The following is a 19,635-nucleotide window of genomic DNA, read 5'->3' as shown; positions in this document are numbered from 1 at the left end:
TCTCCACTGACTCAACTCGTCTGACAGCTGATGACACAGGAGGTGCCAGTTCGCACTGCCAAAAAAGCGGCGGTACAGGATTATTTCATTCCTTCATGGAAACAGAGATCGGCACTAACTGCCAAAGCAAACAAAGACCAACAGCCCACTACTCTGCTGGTAAAACAGGCACTATTCCAAAAGAGGCTGAGGGACTGAATTCCTCGGTTTCCTATTCCCCTGTCAAGGGGATCAACCAGGGCCAAGCACCTCTCTTTGGGAAAAAGGGATCGGAAAAGAGACAGGCTCTGAACTACAAAAGGCAGTTTGTTGGGTTTTTTGAGGTTCCATTCTACACCTTCCCCTGTGTATGAAAGACAGATCAGGGACGGTAAAAAAGAGGGAACTAACGCTAGCAGAAAGAACTTGGAAAAATCATGCCTGGATAAAATGTATCCTCCCATTAATGCTGCCATTTCTGCAGCAGCCTTCTCCAAAACATGGCAGGCACTCCACGGAAGAGGGGAACATTCACTAGGGAGGAACAATCTGTAACTTCTCCATGCATGGAGCACACATGCACCTTTCCTTTGGGAAACACCATTAACCAAGGGTTTGCATCCAGCTATCAACCACGTCCAAGTACATCGGCTTGGGAAAAAAGTGATCGGGAAGGAAAAAGCTCCAACACCGAGCGTCCACCGCATTTTCCCGACTCTGTCGTGCAGAATCATTAATTTACCGCGTTCACCGTTACGAACTCAAACGAGAGTCGTAGTCAAAACCTCTCAGCTGAACCCGAACCTCTGACCACCAAAGAACCAAGAAGTGCCGCCGCTAGCTGCCTGCTCTGAGTGGAAGGGCTGGCCCGTTCCTTTCTTCATTCCTTCCTTCATGGAGACACGGATCAGCACTTCCCATCCACCCACCCGGGGAAACCAGGAGAAAGAGGACGGAGGTTCAGAAAGGGTACAGGGTCTCATTCGGTACAGGAAGGGTACGCCTTCGCCGTTACTAACACACACCACTGTAGACAGCACAGGTTTTGTAGACCCTTTCTTTGCCTTCTCGACACCCAGCATCAGCAGAGCTCATTACATCTCAGAGGGTCACACCACCTGTACCATTTTATCCAGCACAGCTTGAATGGCAGGAACCTCTCCACTGACCCTACTCGTGTGACAGCTGACGACGCAGGAAGTGCCGCTTCGCACTGCCTGCTGCCACCAAGACACGGCACAGCACTGTTTCATTCCTTCATGGAAACAGGGATCGGCAGTGGCCGCCCAAGCAGAGCAAGGAAGACCCAGCAGCCCACCGCCCTCGGCGTGACGTTAGGAAAGGCTCAGAGGCAAGGACTGCGCGGGCTTACAGACCTGCGGGGCGTCGGCGTCGGCGTCGGCGGGCGGCTCTCCCGCGCCGGCGCTGCTGCTCGGGCTCCGCTTCCCGCAGGGCTCCCCGCCCAGAAGCTCCTCCGCGGGCAGGCTGCGGCAGCGGCGGCGGCGGCGGCCAGCCAAGCGGCCTCGGCGACGGCGCGGGCCGGCCGCCACCGCACAGGTTTGAGAGAGGTGGGCAAGGGGTGCCCTCGCAGAAGTCGGCCGGCAAGGCGCCGCCGGCCACGGAGAAGCGCTGCGCGCCCAGGCAGCGCAGGACGGCGCGGCCGGCCCGCCCGGCGCACCCGCGCCAGCACGGCCAGCGCCACGCTCAGCAGGAACAGGGCGGAGAGGAGCGCCAGCGCCAGCACCAGGTAGAACTGCAGCTCCGCCGGCGACTCGCCGCCCGCCGCCCGCTCGCTCAGCTCCGGCAGCGCCTCCTGCAAGCTCTCGGCCAGCACCACGTGCAGCGTGGCCGTGGCCGACAGCGCCGGCTGCCCGTGGTCCTTCACCACGGCCACCAGCCGCTGCTTCGCCGCGTCCCTCGCCGACACGGCCCGCGCCGTCCGCACCTCGCCGCTGTGCAGCCCCACGCGGAACAGCGCCGGCTCCGGCGCCTGCACCAGCTCGTACGACAGCCACGCGTTGCGCCCCGCGTCCGCGTCCACCGCCACCACCTTCGCCACCAGGTACCCGGCCTCGGCCGACCGCGGCACCACCTCGAACGGCGCCGCCGCCCCCCGCCCCCGCCCCCGCCGCCGGCCACAGCACCCGCGGCGCGTTGTCGTTGCGGTCCAGCACGAAGACGCGCACCGTCGCCGTCGAGCTCCGCGCCGGCGCCCCGCCGTCCTGCGCCCGCACCGCCACCGCGAACTCGCGGCACTCCTCGTAGTCGAAGGAGCGCTGCGCGTACACCGCGCCGCTCCGCGCCTCCACCGACACGTACGCGCCGCGCCCGCGCTGCCGCCCGCCAGCCAGTAGCTCACGCGCCCGTTGGCGCCCGCGTCCGCGTCCCGCGCGCGCACGCGCAGCACCGGCGCGCCCGCCGCGTTGTTCTCCGCCACGTAGGCGCTGTAGGCGGCCTCCTCGAACACCGGCGCGTTGTCGTTCACGTCCGACACCTCCAGCACCAGCGCCGCGCGGCTCCACAGCGCCGGGCTGCCCCGGTCCCTGGCCACCACCGTCGCCCGCTGCTCGGGCGCCTGCTCCCGGTCCAGCGCGCTCGCGCCGTCACCACTTGTACGAGCCGCCCGACGACGCCACGATCGACAGCGGCGCCTCGCCCGACAGCTCGCACCACACCTGCCCGTTCTCCCCGGAGTCCCCGGTCCATCACGTTCGAGGAGGGCCACCACCGGTGCCGGCCGGCGCGTCCTCGGCACCGGGCTCGACACCGACAACACCGTGATTTCGGGCGCGTTGTCGTTCACGTCCAGCACCTCCACCTCCACCTTGCAGTGCGCCACCAGACCGCCCCCGTCCCTCGCCTCCACCAGCAGCGTGTAGCCCTCGCGTGTCCTCGAAGTCCAGCGCCTCCTGCAGCGTGATCGCCCCGCTCTCCGCGTCCACCACGAACTTCTCAAGCACCTTGGCCGGCGTTTCCCCGAAGCCGTAGGTGATGCGGGCGTTGGTGCCGGCGTCGGCGTCGGAGGCGGAGACGTTCAGCACCGGCGAGCCCGCCGGCGCGTCCTCGCGCAGGCTCGCGCCGGTACCGGTCCTGCGCGAACACGGGGGGGTTGTCGTTGGCGTCGGTTGACGTTGATTGCAGAGCTGGGCGGTGCCGCTCCGGGGCGGCTCGCCGCCGTCCACCGCCGTCAGCACCAGCCGCAGGCTCTGCTCGCTCTCCCCGGTCCAGCGCGCGCCGCAGCACCAGCTCCGCGAACTTGCTGCCGTCCTGGCTCTCCTTCGCCTCCACCGCGAAGTACCCGTTCGCCTCCAGCTCGTAGCCCTGCAGCGAGTTGCTGCCCACGTCCGCGTCTTCGGCCGTGCCCAAGGCAAAGCGGGCGCCGGGAGAAGTGAACTCGTTGATCTCCAGCTGGAAACGGTCTCGCAGGAAGCGCGGCGCGTTGTCGTTGACGTCCTGGATGGCCACCTCGACGTGGAAAAACGTTGAGCGGGTTCTGCAGCAGCGCCTCGAAGCTGACGGAGCAGGACGCCGCCTCGCCGCACAGCTCCTCCCGGTCCAGCCTCTCGCTCACGTACAGGTTCCCGGTCTCCCCGCTCACGCCGAAGTAGTGCTTCTCGGCGCTGAGCCGCAGCTTGCGTGCCGGCAGCTCCGCCGGGCTCAGCCCCAGGTCCCGCGCCAGCGGCCCCACCAGCGAGCCTCTGCCCAGCTCCTCGGCGATGGCGTAGCGGATCCGCTCCGGCGCCGCCCGGCAGCACAAGCCCAGCAGCAAGCGGGCAGCAGCACTCGCCCGGCTGCTCGCCGGCGGCTCTGCCTCTGCCTGCCCGCCATTCTCGGCAGCGCTCGCCGCGCTCCTCCCTCCTGCCGCTGCCCTCCCTCCCTTCCAGCCGCTCTCCGCAGCGAGCGCAGGGGCCGCCGGACGGCAGCGATCTCGGCGCCGGCTCGGACGCCGCCGCTCCCCGCGCCGCCTCTCGCCTCTGCTGCCCGTGCCGCTGCCGCTCTGGCCGGCGCCGTGCGAGCGAGCAGCCTGCGGGGGCACGACGCTGCCGGCCGGCTCCGGCTCCGGCTCCGGCCGCTCCGGCCCGGCTGCGGCTGCGGCTGGCCCAGCGCCGCTCCGCGTCGGCCAACAGCGGCACCCGGAGGCGCCGCGACGCCACCGCAGCCGGCTGATGGCCGCGCTCCCAGGGCCCGGGATTTGACTACTGGTTCAGTGGCTGCACCCAGCTTTGGGGTCTCTCTTTTATTAGACTCAGGAATTACTGACAATAAGATAGACCTCTACGATTGTCTTTCTGATTCACAAAACTTCCTTCTTTTGCATCTCCATACTTGAGGGGCTGACAATGGGAAATGCCAAGACACATCGAGTCTTTCATACAATTGTACAGTGGGTTTGGTTGGAAAAGCCCTTTAAAGATCACCGAGTCCACCCCTCTGCCATGGGCAGGGACATCCTTCACTAGGTCACGTTGCTCAAAGCCCCGTCCAAGCTGTCCTTGAACCCTTCCAATGATGGCGCATCCACAACTTCCCTGGGCAACCTGCTCCAGTCTCTCACCACTCTCATCATAAAACATTACTTCTTTATGTCAAATCAGAACCTACCCTCCTTCGGTTCAAAACCGTTGCCCCTTGTCCTGTCACGACAGGCCCTGGTAAAAAGCCTTCTCCATCTTTCTTATCAACCCCCTTTATATATTGAAAAGGCGCAATAAGGTCTCCCCAGAGCCTTCTCTTCTCCAGGCTGAAGAACCTCAACTCCTTCAGCCCTTCTTCATAGGGAGGTGTTCCAGTCCTTTGACCATTTTTGTGGCCCTCCTCTGGACCAGCTCTAACAGGTCCATGTCTTTCTTGTAGTGTGTGCCCCAGAGCTGTACGCCGTACTCCAGCTATGGTCTCACGAAAGCATGGTAGAGGGGGAGCACCACCTCCCTCGACCTGCTGGCCATGCTACCTGTTATACAGCCCAGGATATGATTGGCTTTCTGGGCAACAAGAGCACGTGGCCAGCTCATGTCCCATTTGTCTCCTACCAGTACCCCCAAGTCCTTCTTCACAAGGCTGCTCTCAATCCCCCACTCTTTACTGAAACTGGGGATTGCCCCAACCCAGGGGCAGGACCTTGCTCTTGGCCTTGTTGAACTGCACAAGGTTCACATGGGCCCACTCCTCCAGCCTGTCAAGGTCTCTCTGGATGGCATCCCTTCCCTCTAGCAAATCGACTGCACCACTCAGTTTCGGTGTCATCTGCAAACTTGCTGTGGTGCACTCAATTCCACTGTCTGGGTTATTGATGAACATATTCTTGAGATATCTTAAATAGTATTGGTCCCAGTACGGACCCTTGTGGGACACCACACATTGCTGGTTTCCAATTGGATGTTGAGCCATTGACTAGAGCTCTTTGGATGCAGCCATCCAGCCAGTTCCTTATCCATCTAACTGTCCAACTGTCAAAGCTGTTCATGGAAACTCCTTGCCTGGCCTGGGTTGCCACTCTGCACTTTGAGGACTGCAGTAGACATGGGTTTGCATTCTTGTGCTACAGACAAGCGTGCCTGGGTGAGCACACGTATGCCTATGAAAGCCTTCCTCTTTACAGCTGTAAACCTCAAAGGGGTGTACGGGAACTGCCCCTGCACTCAGAAAGTTGGAACAGATGTGACCTTCCCCGGTGGATCAGATGCCATTCTACCCATGCATCGTCCTTCTAAATGCCGAGTTATTAGACAAATACTTTCTCATCAGAAGACTGTCATTGCCTTTCAGGACAGCAGAGCTAGGATCATAACGTGAACGGCCCAGGTCTTGGCACCAGCCATGAAATCAAACCATTGCCCAGCCAAAAACACATTGACTCACCTGGTTTCCTGGTTCAAAGCCAGTGTCTCACCCTCCTTGCCCTGCCTTCACAGCCTTTCGTTGAACCATGGACAATATCCAACTTTTGGCCATCTGTCAGCCACAGGCAAAAGAGCATTTCATTCAGCGACATTTTAGGGTGACAGAAGTCTATCAAAGTCCTTGTCTTGGCGGCCTCTAAGCCTTCAAGGTATGGATGGAACTCCAAGGTATGGATGGATGAAACCCGGTATTGATGCCATAGCAATTACAGCCCTCCAGGGAAATGCTTTTCTACCCTCAGCTATACTTCACCATCTCCCTTGACCCTCACCTGTATATAAAAGTCAGTTGAGCAATGTAGAGGAATGTCAGGAAGGTACTACCCCCAAGGATGGAATAAACAATGAGAAATAGCTGCAGCAACAACACAGAGAAATCATGCCTGGAGAAAAGGAATTCATCTGCCTAATGCTACTCTTTCTGCAGCGGCCTTCCTCCAAAAGCTGGGAGGGCAGACGGCGAGACTCCTTTCTTTCTTTACGCAGAAGAAAATCTAATTTCTCTATTAATGGAACCTCACGCTCGTTCCCTTTGGAAATCCATTCCCAAAACAGCAATAAGCAACAGCTCTGTGTCCAATGCTATCAATCAGGTCCAAGTGCATCCCATTGGGAAAAAGCATTGAGAAAGGAAAAGAAGCTCTGCAACACAAACCCAACCCTGTTACAGAGTCTGTTATGCAGAGTCAAGCGCTTTCACGAGAAATCAAAAGGTTTCAGCTTCACCAGTTTTAGCTTCTACCATTTTACTCAGCACAAACTGAATGGCCAGCAACTGTCCACTGAGCCTACACGTAGGATGAAAAAGCTAGTGCCATGTCTCACTTCCTGCTCAGAATGGAAGGGGGTTACACTGTTCCTTCTCTCATTGCTTCATGGACATACAGACCAGCACTTCCCATCGACACCACCCAGGGAAACCCAAGGCAAAGAGGACAGAGGTTCAGAAAGGCTCAAGGAAAACAACGAGAGCGTGGGCTTGTAGGCGTGTGGCACGTCGGTGTCGACGGGCGGCTCTTCAGCGCTGGCACTGGTGCTCGGGCTCCACTTCCCAGAGGTGTCCCCGCTGAAAAGGTCCTCCGCCAGCAGGAGGACCATCATCACTCTACATGCACAGTTATTGCACAAACACTTTATTATTGTTGGAGGATTACCATTGCCTTTCAGGACAGGGAAACCAGGATCACAGCATGAATGGCGCAGACCTCGGCACCAGCCATGAAATCAAATCGTTGCTCATCCAAAACCGCATTGACCCACCTAGTTTCCTGGTTCAAAGCCAGCCTCTCATGCTCCTTGCTCTGCGTTCACAGCCTCTAGTTGCACCATGGACAATATCCAACTTTTGGCCATCTATCGGCCACAGGCAAAAGAGCATTTCATTCCGCGACATTTTAGGGAAACAGAAGTCTGTCAAAGTCTTTGTCTCGTGCATTGGGTTTGCGTGGCAAGGCTTTGGTAGCGGGGGGCTACAGGGGTGGCTTCTGTGAGAAGATGTCAGAAGCTTCCCTCCTGTATGACAGAGGCAGTTCCAGCTGGCTCCAAGATGGAGCCACCGCTGGCCAAACTGAGCCAATCAGCGACAGTGGTAGCACCTCCGGGATAACATATTTAAGAAGGGTTAAAACCTGCTGTGCAACAGCAGCTGGGAGAGAGGAGTGAGAATACGTGAGAGAAACAACTATGCAGACACCAAGGTCAGTGAAGAAGGAGGTGCTCCAGGTGCCGGAGCAGAGATTCCCCTGCAGCCCATGATGAAGACCATGGTGATGCAGGTTGTCCCCCTGCAGCACATGGAGGTCCATGGTGGAGCAGATATCCACCCTGCCGCCCGTGGAGGACACCGCGCTGGAGCGGGTGGATGTGCCCCGAAGGAGGCTGTGACCCTGTGGAGAGCCCGCACTGGAACAGGCTCTTGGAAGAACATGTGGCCCCGTGGAGAGGAGCCATGCTGGAGCACGTCTTCTGGCAGGACCTGTGACCCTTGCGGGTGACCTATGCTGAAGCAGTCCGTTCCTGAAGGACTGCACCCCATGGAGAGAACCCATACTGGAGCACATTGTGAAGATCTGCAGCCTGTGGGAAGGAGTTGGTTGGAGAAGTTCGTAAAGGACTGTCTCCCATGGGTGGGACCCCACACTGGAGCAGGGGAAGGGCGTGAGGAGGAAGGAGTGGCAGAGACAACGCAGGATGAACTGACCGCAACCCCCGTTCCCCGTCCCCTGCACCTCTCGGCGGGAGGAGGTAGAGAAATCGGGAGTGAAGTTGAGCCCAGGAAGAAGGGAGGAGTGGCGGGAAGATGTTTTAAGATTGTTCTTCTTTCTCATTACCCTACTCTGACTTTCATTGGCAATACATTAAATTAATTTCCCCGACTCAAGTCTGTTTGGCCTGTGACAGTAATCGCTGAGTGATCTCCCTGCCCTTATCTCGACCCATGAGCCTTTCATCGTATTTCCATCCACTTGAGGAGGGGGAGTGGCTTGGTGGGCACCTGGCGGCTCACCAAAGTTAACCCACCACATCTTGACAGCTGCAAGCCTTCAAGGTATGGATGGAAACTACTCTCCCAGCCCGATAATCTCTCAGTCTTTTCATCTTTTAATGGTTAAAGATTACCAGCCAAAATGAGGCCCAACTTTAGACCTGGACAAAGAAACAAGGCAAGAATGGGAAACCTACACAAGTGTAAGAATCATAGCTTCACGTTTCATATTGTGTCAGTTGTAGTAGGTACACAGAAAAGGTAACTCGTTGCTAACAAGCCCACAGGAGGCTCACACAGAAGTTCACACCGTAGACCACAGCCATGCTTCCTCAGAGTAACTTCTCTGGACAATAAACAAGAGAATATGCATGGAACCACAACTGTGGGCCTCATCTAACACAAAGTGAACAAACTGAACCTTTAGACATTCCCTCTAGCCATTTCACACTATAGCACAGCGAACTCTTCCACCTGCCCTGTCTCTGGACAGGCAGAACTCTTCACCCTGCCCAAATATCACGCAACAGGAAAGCTACCTCTGCAGACAGACACACGAAAGTAATGTTGTGCACACAACTCTCAGAATCCAAGCACTGCAACACGGATGCGTGCAAAGAGATTTTTCTGCTCATCCCATATAATTTGAAGAAGAAACAGAAAAGGTTCTAAAAGCCATGAGCGCTATGGAACTCAATTAAAGACCCACTCATCAAAGTCTCAGCTCAACGGCAACGTCATCCTTCTTCAGCACATGGGCAACTTGGAAGATACAGTACACTACCACGTGTAATGCAAAGTGTACAACTGTGCCTAATAACCGTCATTCCCAGGAATCATCATGCAACAGGAAAGCAAACTGATGAACCCACAACTTGGCCAGTTGGAGTCCAAGAAAGGCATATCCAAAAATAAGACACCTTCAGACTCATTTTATGTAGGCCAGCAATAAACCCTGGGAATCAACAAAACACATGCCATGTCTCCACCAGTACATCCTCACGCACAGCACCACCTAGACTCTCCTCAAACCCTTCACAGATTGCATGGTTTCAGTGATCTTCGTCATGTGCAGATGGACTACACCCAAAGACAATTGCTCAGAAAACTGCTCCTTACCATGGAGAATATGTGACTTCTCACCATGTCTATGTGACAAGCAAGAGCATTTCTTCCAGTTTGCATTTGAAGGAAACACATCTATGGAAGTCTTTCTCTTTACAGCTGTAAACGTGAAAGGCATGTACGGGACAGTCAGACAAATGGAACAGATGCGATCTTCCACACACTGTCAGAGACAAAGGCCCACCTTCAGATCATTACAACGAGCAAGGCAAGAACTTAACACGCGCAGAGAGGAAGGGAGCACAACATACTCTTCTAGATTAGGGCACTTCCCTCTTCCCAATGCTCCCATTTATGGCATTTCTCATAAGTACCTAATTAAGCTGTTAGTTAAGAACTGATGACAACCTGCAAACACACAGGAAGAACCTCCCAGGGCTCCCCACGCAGCTGGAATAACATGTCTTCTGGCTAAACTCGCTTGGGAAGACGAAACTCACATTGCATGACACCACAGCTGGGCACTGAACAGGGAAAGGAGCAAACCACAGCTCTTGTGCCCTTCAACAGCTCCTCACACACAGCTCCCACGACTCCCATCTCCAACCCTTCACACCTTGCACGGTGTTCTTTGACCCTCAGCATCTGCAAGCACTTGCAGGATCACGCACGGACTGCACATAGCTGTCTTCACATCTCTGCACTAAGAGGGAGACAGATTGTCTGCCAAGTGCACCTCAGAGGAGAAACGTCAAGGGTCTGAAAGTAAAAGAGGCGCTGTCCTCCAGGAGAGACTGGCTCAGGGAACGGCGTGCAACACAGGAACGCCGTGATGAGAGCCAAAGGCCCGCTCTAAGGAAGCTCCAGCCGGCAGCAGGCTCCCTTCGCCGGCCTCCCACAGCCACTGTAACGCTGAGCCGCAACCCCACGCTCCCTCCCCGCAGCAAGAGGCACCAGCACCCAGCGCGGTGCTGAACGCAGCTTTGCCTTCCTTGGAACGACAGCTCCGCGCGCGGGACAGAGAGAGAAGGCGGCGGGGAAAGGGCAGAGAAGCAGCAGAGGGAAGCGTCGCGGAGCAAGTGTGCTCAGAGGAACTCACCGGGGAGCGGCGGGGTCCGCGCGGCGGGGCGCCGGCAGGGTCCTCCCCGAGCAGCGGCGCGGGCTCGTCGGGCGGCGGCCGGGCCGGGAGGGTGTCGCAGCAGCTGCCGCCCGACAAGCGGAGCTGGCTCTTGCGCGAGTCGGCGGTGAGCGACACCTCGTGCGAGTAGGAGTGCAGGAAGGCGCGGACGCCGTCGATGCCCACGAAGTGCGAGGCCCGGGACGCCGCGCAAGGCGCCGCTGCCCGCCGCCAGCAGCTGCGAGCGGCGCCAGCGCCGCAGGCGCAGCGCCAGCAGCAGCAGCAGGAAGGCGAGGAAGAGGCAGGACACGGCCGCCACGGCCACCACCAGCCACCGCGTCAGGCTGCCGGCCGCCTCGCCCGGCGCCGCCGCCGCGCTGCCCAGCTCCGACAGCAGCTCGGCCACGCTCTCGGCCAGCACCACCGTCAGCGTCGCCGTGGCCGACAGCGCCGGCCGCCCGTGGTCCTTCACCACCACCACCAGGCTCTGCCGCGCCGCGTCGCGGGCCAGCGGGAAGCGCGCCGTCCGCACCTCGCCGCTGTGCAGCCCCACGCGGAACAGCCCCGGCTCCGTCGCCTTGCCAGCTCGTACGACAGCCACGCGTTCTGCCCCGCGTCCGCGTCCACCGCCACCACCTTGGCCACCAGCGCCCCGGGCTCCGCCGAGCGCGGCGCCAGCTCCACGCCCGCCCACCCCGCGCCCGCGCCCGCCGCCGCCGCCGCCGCCGCCGCCGGCGGGTACAGCACCTGCGGCGCGTTGTCGTTCTCGTCCACGATCACGAGCCGCACCGACACGTTGCTGCTCAGCGCCGGCGCGCCGCCGTCCTCCGCCCGCACCCACAGCCCCACCTCGCGCACCTCCTCGTAGTCGAAGGAGCGCAGCGCGTACAGCGCGCCCGTCTCCGCCTGCACCGACACGTACGACGACAGCGGCGCGCCCCGCACCCGCCCCTCCGACAGCCGGTACCGCACGCGCGCGTTCTGCCCCCAGTCCGCGTCCGACGCCCGCACCGTCAGCACCAGCGCGCCCGCCGCGTTGTTCTCGGGCAGCGGGCGCTGTAGCGCGCCTCCGCGAACACCGGCGCGTTGTCGTTCACGTCCAGCACCCGCAGCGCCAGCACCGCGCTGCTCCACAGCGCCGGCGACCCGCCGTCCGCCGCCCGCACCGTCACGTTGTACTCCGCCACCGCCTCCCGGTCCAGCTCGCTCGCCGTCACCACGCGGTAGTAGTCCTCAAACGACCGCTCCAGCCGGAACGGGACGCGCTCGGCGATGCTGCACCGCACCTCGCCGTTCGCCCCCGAGTCCCGGTCCTGCACGTGCAGCAGGGCCACCACCGTCCCCGCGGCGCGTCCTCAGAGATCGCACTCAGCGCCGACCGCACCGAAATCTGGGGCGCGTTGTCGTTCACGTCTGTCACGCTGATCGCGACTTTCGCCGTGTCGGAGAGGCCCCGCCGTCCCGTGCCTGCACCTCCAGTTCGTACGAGTCGCCTTCCTCGAAGTCCAGGCTCCGCACCAGCGTGATCGCTCCCGTCTCAGACTCCAGATGGAAAATCCGCGAGGCTTTCATCTGAAACGGTTTTGGAAATGTATACTTCACGTGCCCGTTCAGCCCCTCGTCGGCGTCGGCGGCCGTGACGCTGACGAGGACGGAGCCCACGGGCACGTCCTCCGGCACACGCACCGTGTACTCCGCCTGGCTGAACACGGGCGCGTTGTCGTTCGCGTCCAGCACCGCCACGCGGATCCGCGCCGTGCCCGTCCGCGCCGGCTCTCCGCCGTCGCTCGCCCTCAGCACCAGCTCGTGAAACGCCGCCTCCTCCCGGTCCAGCGCCTTCGCCAGCACCAGCTCGGGACGCTGAGCCCCGCCGGGGCCCGCCTGCACGGCCAGCGAGAAGTGCTCGTCGCCGCTCAGCTCGTACCTCTGCAGGGAATTCGGTCCCACGTCCGGGTCGTGAGCCTCGGCCAGGGGAAACCGCGACCCCAGCGCTGTCGTCTCGCTCATTCTCATTCCTCCAGGTCCTCCTCGAAGCTGGGCGCGTTGTCGTTAATGTCTGTGATTTCCACTTCGATGCCGTAAACCTGCATTTCCCCCTCCACTATCACCTCACAGCGCAGCACGCATTGCTGCACACTCTCGCAGAGCTGCTCTCTGTCTAGCCTCTCCGCCGTCACTAAATGTCCCGTCTTCCCGTGCAGAGCGAAGTACTGCGTCCTGCCTCTGTCTATGATACGGACGCCGCTGTCGCGGAGCGCCGGCAGGTCCAGCCGCAGGTCCTTGGCCACGTCGCCCACGAACGAGCCCTTCGGCATCTCCTCGGCAACCGAGTAGCGCAGCTGCCCCCACGCCGCCTCCCACGCCGACACCAGCACGCACCACAGCACGGCTCGCTCCCGCCGGCCCCACCGCCTCCCCGCCGCGCACATCGCCGCCGCGGCTCCGCCGGCACCGCACCACCGCCGGACGCTCCCCGCCGACGAACGCCGACCCCGCCTCCCGCTCCCGCTCCGGCTCCGGCTCCGGCTCCCGCTCCGCTCCGGCTCCGGCTCCCGCTCCGCTCCCGCTCCCGCTCCGGCTCGCCGCTCGGCCCGCCGGCCCCTCCGCCTCGCTGCAGCACGGCTCCGCACCGCGGGGACGCTCGCAGACCGCCCGGACGCCGAGCCACCCACCACCCACCCAGCCAGCCAGCCAGCCGGGCCGCAGCGGGCGGGGCTGCCTGCAGCGCTCCGGCCTTCCTCTCGCTCCTCCTCGGTCAACAGCGGCGCCCGCAGCCTCCTCCCGGCACTGCAGGCACCGAGCGCTGCCGAGCGCTGCCCGCCCTGCCTTTGCCACGGGCAGCTCGCGGGGACGGGCCGCCGCCGCGGACACATCGGTTCCCGTCCAGCCCTGATCTCCGGCGCTCGCTTGTCTCCAGCCGAGCTCCTCTTTCAGCCTCCAGCCATCCCGACCACAAAGAAAACACACGCCGTCCCTACCACGTGGGCGGGGTACTTCTTATCATACCAAGAAGCGAACGGTGAAGAATGAAGTGGAAATGGCGAATATAGAGGAAAGCTCCTGAGCTGCAGCTTGGGGTTACTTCGCAGGGAAGCCTCTGACACTGCACTCTGAGGAGTTCACCTAGAAGAACGGTTCATGGGAGAAGTGAGGCTGCGAGGAGCGGGGGCCAGGCGCCGCCAGGGCTCTGGAGTTCTCCCTAAAGACCTTCCTCAAAACACAGTGCCAGGAGGAGGCTCCCCTCCTGCTCGAAAACCATGCTCTCCCACCCACCCCCGTTTCAGCCTCTACGTCCCTTGATCACTTCGCACTCACTGTACTACAGCTACCCGGGAGGCGGGAAGCACCTGCAGTGAACCTGGCCAGAACCATCTGCTCGGCTCCCCGCAAACTGCAGGGAAAATGGCTGTGCGAGTACAGCAAGAAGAACAACAGGTCCATCTGCCTCGGCTCCTGTGCCTCTTCTGTGGCCCACAACAGCAAAGCGGGGATGGGTGCAGCCATAGAACAGGCTTGGTTTGCTCCAGATCTTTCTTACGCCCTTTCTTTTCCCGGTATTCGTCTATTCTCTACAGTATTTTTGAACTGGATGAGAGCAACTGAATTGTATTAAAAGGCGGGTACATCCACAGATAGAGCTAATAATGGAAAAGGAAATTTGAAGGCCTTTAACGGGTGATTTCCCTTTTTCTTAGGCCACATGAATTTAGGGTTTGTATAGTTTATACACATTTACATTTATATCTATCCGAGGAATTCGAGAGCTTGAACGAGCAGGAAGGGGCTTTGATTTTTCTCAGCAATCACGGTGGAAAAGATGGATGCCTGTTAGTACAGGGTTCATCTAATGCTTGAATCTTCATGTTGGTAGGACAACTTTCCAACAAAATACTGTAGGACAGCAGGAGAAGACAAGTACAGCTGCACACCCTGAACTATGTGGAGGCTTTGTAAAAGTGCAAATGGACTTTATTGAGGTGCCTAATTGCTGTCATTTTGAGTAATTCCTTCTGGTTTTAGAGATGTTCTCAGGATGGGTAGAGCCTTCTTCTTCTCAACACGTAGATGCAACAGCTATTGCAAAAAGTGGCTGAGAGACTGAATTCCTCGTTTAGTATTCCCCTGTCAAGGGATCAACCAGGGCCAAGCACCTCTCTTTGGGAAAAGGGGATCGGAAAAGAAGACAGGCTCTGAACTACAAAAGGCAAGTTTGTTTGGGGTTTTTTTTATGATCCCATTCTACACCTTCCCCTGTGTATGAAAGACAGATCAGGGACAGTAAAAAAGAGGAACTACCACCCAGGAAAAAGAAATGAGAAATAACTGCACAAAGAACTCGGAAAAATCATGCCTGGATAAAATGTATCCGTCCCATTAATGCTGCCATTTCTGCAGCAGCCTTCTCCAAAACATGGCAGGGCACTCGACGGAAGAGGGGAACATTCAGTAGGGAGGAACAATCTGTAACTTCTCCATGCATGGAGCCACATGCACCTTTCCTTTGGGAAACACCATTAACCAAACGGGTTTGCATCCAGCTATCAACCACGTCCAAGTACATCGGCTTGGGAAAAAAGTGATCGAGAAGGAAAAAGCTCCAACACCAAGCGTCCACCGCATTTTCCCGACTCTGTCGTGCAGAATCATTAATTTACCGCGTTCACCGTTACGAACTCAAACGAGAGTCGTAGTCAAAACCTCTCAGCTGAACCCGAACCTGTGACCACCAAAGAACCAAGAAGTGCCGCCGCTAGCTGCCTGCTCTGAGTGGAAGGGGGTTACCCCGTTCCTTTCTTCATTCCTTCCTTCATGGAGACACGGATCAGCACTTCCATCCACCCCACCCGGGGAAACCCAGGAGAAAGAGGACGGAGGTTCAGAAAGGTACAGGGTCTCATTCAGCACAGGAAGGTACTGCCTTCACCGTTACTAACACACACCATTGTAGACAGCACAGGTTTTGTAGACCCTTTTTTTGCCTTCTCGACACTCCAGCATCAGCAGAGCTCATTACATCTCAGAGGGTCACACCACCTGTACCATTTTATCCAGCACAGCTTGAATGGCAGGAACCTCTCCACTGACCCTACTCGTGTGACAGCTGACGACGCAGGAAGTGCCGCTTCGCACTGCCTGCTGCCACCAAAGTCACGGCACAGCACTGTTTCATTCCTTCATGGAAACAGAGATCGGCAGTGGCCGCCCAAGCAGAGCAAGGAAGACCCAGCAGCCCACTGCCCTCGGTGTGAGGTTAGGTATATTTCTCTGCTCACCACCATTCTCGGAAGAAATAGAAGGATTCAAAAGCACCCAAATGGTAAACGGCCAAACTACAAGAGGAGCAGGCATCCAACAGAGAATGGCTCATCAAACTCATGGCTCATGGGGAATCTCCTCCCCTCTTTTATCACACACACTTGTTCCACAGAGATGCCACTTCTACTGAGGTCATGTTTACATATATTCCCCACCAACACCTCTCTTTTATTTGACTCAGGAAGCATGGAAACCTTTCCTTAATGCAACTCCAAAGGCGTTTACAACGGACATACGCTCTCGGGTACTTTCACGTCGTCCCCTTGAGCCACAATGAATGCTCAGAAGGCAATGTTCCTGGCACAGCAATAATAAAGGAACTCATCTAGCTTTTATATAATCATGACGCAACTATAAGAGCAAGCAACCATATTATAGCTAGGGAAGACTTTAAGAGCTTTTTAGCACTCTGTCAGGTTTTTTCAGTTCTGCTTTCCTTCCCTGCCACAAATACCAAAAGGAAATAGTTGTGTTGGAGTAATCAAGAAGTAATCAGAAACAGAACAAAGCAAAAGTCATTGCAATCCTGTCATGCCGGGCCTGCAAAGGGTTTCCCTCTTCCCGGCCTTTCTTCCTTTTGCTCCTGTAAGTCTCTGACCTTTGTCCCACTGTTGATTTTTCTTGTAGGGAGAAGAGCAATTACACTGCAAAATGTATCACCCTAAAAGGTAGTGTGTAGACCTCTATCCTAACATAGCCAAATAACCTTTATTGTTTTGTTTCTGATTCACAAAACTTCCTTCTTTTGCATCTCCATACTTGAGGGGCTGACAATGGGAAAATGCCAAGACCACGTCGAGTCTTTCATACAATTGTACAGTGGTTTGGGTTGGAAAAGCCCTTTAAAGATCACCGAGTCCACCCCTCTGCCATGGGCAGGGACATCCTTCACTAGGTCACGTTGCTCAAAGCCCCGTCCAAGCTGTCCTTGAACCCTGCCAATGATGGCGCATCCACAACTTCCCTGGGCAACCTGTTCCAGTCTCTCACCACTCTCATTGTAAAACATTTCTTCCTTATGTGCAATCAAAATCTACCCTCCTTCGGTTTAAAACCATTGCCCCTTGTCCTGTCACGACAGGCCCTGGTAAAAAGTCTGTCTCCATCTCTCTTATCAACCCCTTTATATATTGAAAAGGCACAATAAGGTCCCCCAGAGCCTTCTCTTCTCCAGGCTGAAGAACCTCAACTCCTTCAGCCCTTCTTCATAGGGAGGTGTTCCAGTCCTTTGACCATTTTTGTGGCCCTCCTCTGGACCAGCTCTAACAGGTCCATGTCTTTCTTGTAGTGTGGGCCCCAGAGCTACATGCAGTACTCCAGCTATGGTCTCACGAAAGCGTGGTAGAGGGGGAGCACCACCTCCCTCGACCTGCTGGCCATGCTACTTGTTATGCAGCCAAGGACATGATTGGCTTTCTGGGCAACAAGAGCACGTGGCCAGCTCATGTCCCATTTGTCTCCTACCAGTACCCCCAAGTCCTTCTCTGCAAGGCTGCTCTCAATCCAGTCCTCCCACAGCCTGTATTGATATTGCGGATTGCCCAACCCAGGGGCAGCACCTTGCTCTTGGCCTTGTTGAACTGCACGAGGTTCACATGGGCCCACTCCTCCAGCCTGTCAAGGTCCCTCTGGGTGGCATCCCTTCCCTCTAGCAAATCGACTGCACCACTCAGCTGGTAGCATCTGCAAACTTGCTGTGGGTGCACTCAATCCCACTCACTATGTCATTGATGAAGATACTAAATACTACTGGTCCCAGTACTGGACCCTTGAGGAATACCACACCTTACTGGTTTCCACTTGGACATTGAGCCACTGACTCAGCCAGTTCCTTATCCATCTAACTGTCCGCCTGTCAAACCCATATCTTTCCAATTAGGCGGCCAATATGATTTGGGGGACCATGTGGGGAACACCCTGCACGTGTTCTCCACTGACCCCTAGTCTCTTCATGGAAACTCCTTGCCTGGCCTGGGTTGCCACTCTGCACTTTGAGGACTGCAGTAGACATGGGTTTGCATTCTTGTGCTACAGACAAGCGTGCCTGGGTGAGCACACGTATGCCTATGAAAGCCTTCCTCTTTACAGCTGTAAACCTCAAAGGGGTGTACGGGAACTGCCCCTGCACTCAGACAGTTGCAACAGATGTGACCTTCCCCAGTGGATCAGACGCCCTGAGGTTGAGCTGTAGCTCATGACAACAAGCAAGGCAAGAGTTAGAAACATACAGGAATGAACAGATCAGGTGGAATAACATTTCTGAGGCCAAACTTACTGAGGCAGAAGCAACTCAAATTGCATGGTACTCCATCAGGCACACGGTTGTGTTAACTGTGACAAGCAAGGAAATGACCATCTGTTCTGCTATAGCCTCTACACACAGAGCTCCACGAGTCTTCTCTCCAACCCTACACAACTTGCAGCTTTGCTTCTGACCTTCTCCTAATTGGCAAAAACATATCAGGAGAGGATAACGCACTACAATCCCACCAAGAAGGCAGGTATATTTCTCTGCTCACCACCATTCTCGGAAGAAATAGAAGGATTCAAAAGCACCCAAATGGTAAACGGCCAAACTACAAGAGCAGCAGGCATCCAACAGAGAACGGCTCATCAAACTCATGGCTCACGGGGAATCTCCTCCCCTCTTTTATCACACACACTTGTTCCACAGAGATGCCACTTCTACTGAGGTCATGTTTAGATATGTTCCCCACCAACAAGAACAGAACACCATGATACCCTCACAGCTCCTGCCTTTCACACTCCCTGCAGCATGAGCAAGAGGCACGAACACACGACACATTGCTAAACGAAGCTCTGCTGATAATTACAAGGAAACCTACTTACGTAGGAGACCAGGTAAAGAACAACAAAAACATAAATCAGACAAGCAAGGCAAGGAAGCATTAGAAGAGAAAGTGGTGTCAGAGCAACTCACCGAGAGGACGTCTCAGTCTTCACTGCAGGCGTGGAAAGTCATCCCAGAGAGCACCTAGAAGTCATTCAGATCTCAAGCTGCAAGTGCAGCCCTAAAGTCTTACTCTGGACTACGCAGCAGGGGTTTCATTCTAAGAAACAGTCATGGGCTCTCAGCAATTTTTCTACTCTGTGGCCTGCTCATCTCCACAAATATGAAGCCGTAAGTGTAAGCCCCTTCTCATGGGCTTCTTTCTCAAGCTAAGTCTTCTGAGAAACTACAACAGATGCTCTTTTAGCTTCTGCTTCATTTTCCTCACACCTAAATTTCTGTCTTAGGTGCCTGAAGTAAGTATTTGCTGCAAAAAAACACACACAGTTTCAAATGCAAAAGCAGCACCCAGAAATGGGCAAAATGAACCACGACCTTCCAGGAAATAAAGGCCTGAAAGAAAGGGTCGTGACAACTATGAAGCAATTCTCCATCGCAATGTTCCAGGGAGATACAGATGGATGAAAGAGGTTTCACACAGGAATTATAAGCTGTTCTACACATGCATCATTGTTCTCTGCCACAGTTATTGCACAAACACTTCAGGATTGGAGGACTACCATTGCCTTTCAGGACAGGGAAACCAGGATCACAGCCAAAACGGCACAGGCCTTGGCACCAGGCATGAAATCAAACCACTGCTCAGCCAAAACCACCTAGACTCGCCCAGTTTCCTGCCTCAAAGCCAGCCTCTCACCCTCCTTGCACAACATTCACAGTCATTACTTGCACCATGGTCAATATCCAATGTTTTGGCCATATGTCAGCCGCAGGCAAAAGAGCATGTCATTACGTGCCATCT

General features: G+C 56.8%; 2 pseudogenes; both read right to left on the bottom strand.

Moving 5' to 3' along the window:
* Positions 1 to 1,324: 1,324 nt before the first annotated feature.
* Positions 1,325 to 6,977, bottom strand: LOC127029164 (protocadherin gamma-B5-like; annotated as a pseudogene).
* A 3,062-nt stretch (positions 6,978 to 10,039) lies between these two features.
* On the bottom strand, positions 10,040 to 12,975 carry LOC127029163 (protocadherin gamma-A10-like; annotated as a pseudogene).
* Between the last annotated feature and the right edge of the window lie 6,660 nt (positions 12,976 to 19,635).

This window comes from Gymnogyps californianus, unplaced genomic scaffold (genome assembly GCF_018139145.2).
Source record: "Gymnogyps californianus isolate 813 unplaced genomic scaffold, ASM1813914v2 HiC_scaffold_83, whole genome shotgun sequence".
Classification (NCBI taxonomy): Eukaryota; Metazoa; Chordata; class Aves; order Accipitriformes; family Cathartidae; genus Gymnogyps; species Gymnogyps californianus.
The sequence above is the reverse complement of the archived record's forward strand: the minus strand, read 5'-3'. Positions and strand labels throughout refer to the sequence as shown.